Genomic DNA, 2,905 nt, shown 5'->3' with positions numbered 1-2,905 from the left:
AGTTGAGAACGACAGGGTGTTGTCCAGGATCACGCCAAGGTTCTTAGCGCTCTGGGAGGAGGACACAATGGAGTTGTCAACCGTGATGGCGAGATCATGGAACGGGCAGTCCTTCCCCGGGAGGAAGAGCAGCTCCGTCTTGCCGAGGTTCAGCTTGAGGTGGTGATCCGTCATCCACACGGATATGTCTGCCAGACATGCAGAGATGCGATTCGCCACCTGGTCATCAGAAGGGGGAAAGGAGAAGATTAATTGTGTGTCGTCTGCATAGCAATGATAGGAGAGACCATGTGAGGTTATGACAGAGCCAAGTGACTTGGTGTATAGCGAGAATAGGAGAGGGCCTAGAACAGAGCCCTGGGGGACACCAGTGGTGAGAGCACGTGGTGTGGAGACGGATTCTCGCCACGCCACCTGGTAGGAGCGACCTGTCAGGTAGGACGCAAAAGCGTGGGCCGCGCCGGAGATGCCCAACTCGGAGAGGGTGGAGAGGAGGATCTGATGGTTCACAGTATCGAAGGCAGCCGATAGGTCTAGAAGGATGAGAGCAGAGGAGAGAGAGTTAGCTTTAGCAGTGCGGAGCGCCTCCGTGATACAGAGAAGAGCAGTCTCAGTTGAATGACTAGTCTTGAAACCTGACTGATTTGGGTCAAGAAGGTCATTCTGAGAGAGATAGCGGGAGAGCTGGCCAAGGACGGCACGTTCAAGAGTTTTGGAGAGAAAAGAAAGAAGGGATACTGGTCTGTAGTTGTTGACATCGGAGGGATCGAGTGTAGGTTTTTTCAGAAGGGGTGCAACTCTCGCTCTCTTGAAGACGGAAGGGACGTGCCAGCGGTCAGGGATGAGTTGATGAGCGAGGTGAGGTAAGGGAGGAGGTCTCCGGAAATGGTCTGGAGAAGAGAGGAGGGGATAGGGTCAAGCGGGCAGGTTGTAGGGCGGCCGGCCGTCACAAGACGCCATCTGGAGAGAGAGGGAGAAAGAGGTCAGAGCACAGGGTAGGGCAGTGTGAGCAGAACCAGCGGTGTCGTTTGACTTAGCAAACGAGGATCGGATGTCGTCGACCTTCTTTTCAAAATGGTTGACGAAGTCATCTGCAGAGAGGGAGGAGGGGGAGGGGAGGAGGATTCAGGAGGGAGGAGAAGGTTGCAAAGAGCTTCCTAGGGTTAGAGGCAGATGCTTGGAATTTAGAGTGGTAGAAAGTGGCTTTAGCAGCAGAGAGAGAAGAGGAAAATGTAGAGAGGAGGGAGTGAAAGGATGTCAGGTCCGCAGGGAGGCGGGTTTTCCTCCATTTCCGCCTCGGCTGCCCGGAGCCCTGTTCTGTGAGCTCGCAATGAGTCGTCGAGCCACGGAGCGGGAGGGGAGGACCGAGCCGGCCTGGAGGATAGGGGACATAGAGAGTCAAAGGATGCAGAAAGGGAGGAGAGGAGGGTTGAGGAGGCAGAATCAGGAGATAGGTTGGAGAAGGTTTGAGCAGAGGGAAGAGATGATAGGATGGAAGAGGAGAGAGTAGCGGGGGAGAGAGCGAAGGTTGGGACGGCGCGATACCATCCGAAGTGTGGGAAGTGTTGGATGAGAGCGAGAGGAAAAGGATACAAGGTAGTGGTCGGAGACTTGGAGGGGAGTTGCAACGAGGTTAGTGGAAGAACAGCATCTAGTAAAGATGAGGTCGAGCGTATTTCCTGCCTTGTGAGTAGGGGGAAGGTGAGAGGGTGAGGTCAAAAGAGGAGAGGAGTGGAAAGAAGGAGGCAGAGAGGAATGAGTCAAAGGTAGGCGTGGGGAGGTTAAAGTCGCCCAGAACTGTGAGAGGTGAGCCGTCCTCAGGAAAGGAGCTTATCAAGGCATCAAGCTCATTGATGAACTCTCCGAGGGAACCTGGAGGGCGATAAATGATAAGGATGTTAAGCTTGAAAGGGCTGGTAACTGTGACAGCATGGAATTCAAAGGAGGCGATAGACAGATGGGTAAGGGAGAAAGAGAGAATGACCACTTGGGAGAGATGAGGATCCCGGTGCCACCACCCCGCTGACCAGAAGCTCTCGGGGTGTGCGAGAACACGTGGGCAGACGAAGAGAGAGCAGTAGGAGTAGCAGTGTTGTCTGTGGTGATCCATGTTTCCGTCAGTGCCAAGAAGTCGAGGGACTGGAGGGAGACATAGGCGGAGATGAACTCTGCCTTGTTGGCCCCTCGGCAGTTCCAGAGGCTACCGGAGACCTGGAACTCCACGTGGGTCGTGCGCTGGGACCACCAGATTAGGGTGGCCGCGGCCATGGTCTGTGCAGAGGGAGAGAACAGGGATAGACAGACACATAGTTGACAGGCTACACAAGAGGCTACGCTAATGCAAGGAGATTGGAATGACAAGTGGACTACACGTCACGAGTGTTCAGAGAGTTAAGCTTACGTAGCAAGAATCTTATTGACTAAAATGATTAAAATGATACAGTACTGCTGAAGTAGGCTAGCTGGCAGAGGCTGCGTTGTTGACTAAGTAGGCTAGTTGGCATTGGCTGCGTTGTTGACACTACACTAATCAAGTCGTTCCGTTGAGTGTAATAGTTTCTACTGTGCTGCTATTCGGGGCTAGCTGGCTAGCTAGCAGTGTTGATTACGTTACGTTGCGTTAAAAGAACGACAATAGCTGGCTAACTAACCTAGGAAATCGCTCTAGACTACACAATTATCTTTGATACAAAGACGGCTATGTAGCTAGCTATGTAGCTAGCTACGATCAAACAAATCAAGCCGTTGTACTGTAATGAAATGAAATGAAAAATGTGATACTACCTGTGGAGCGAAGCGAAATGCGACCGGATTGTTGAGTGCAGAAGTTCTGTAAACAGCTGCCTCTGATTGAGAACCAATCTAGGCAACCATAGACATATAAACACCTAGACTAGAAAAACCC

This window comes from Oncorhynchus nerka, linkage group LG27 (genome assembly GCF_034236695.1).
Source record: "Oncorhynchus nerka isolate Pitt River linkage group LG27, Oner_Uvic_2.0, whole genome shotgun sequence".
Taxonomy (NCBI): domain Eukaryota; kingdom Metazoa; phylum Chordata; class Actinopteri; order Salmoniformes; family Salmonidae; genus Oncorhynchus; species Oncorhynchus nerka.
Note: the sequence above shows the minus strand (reverse complement) of the source record.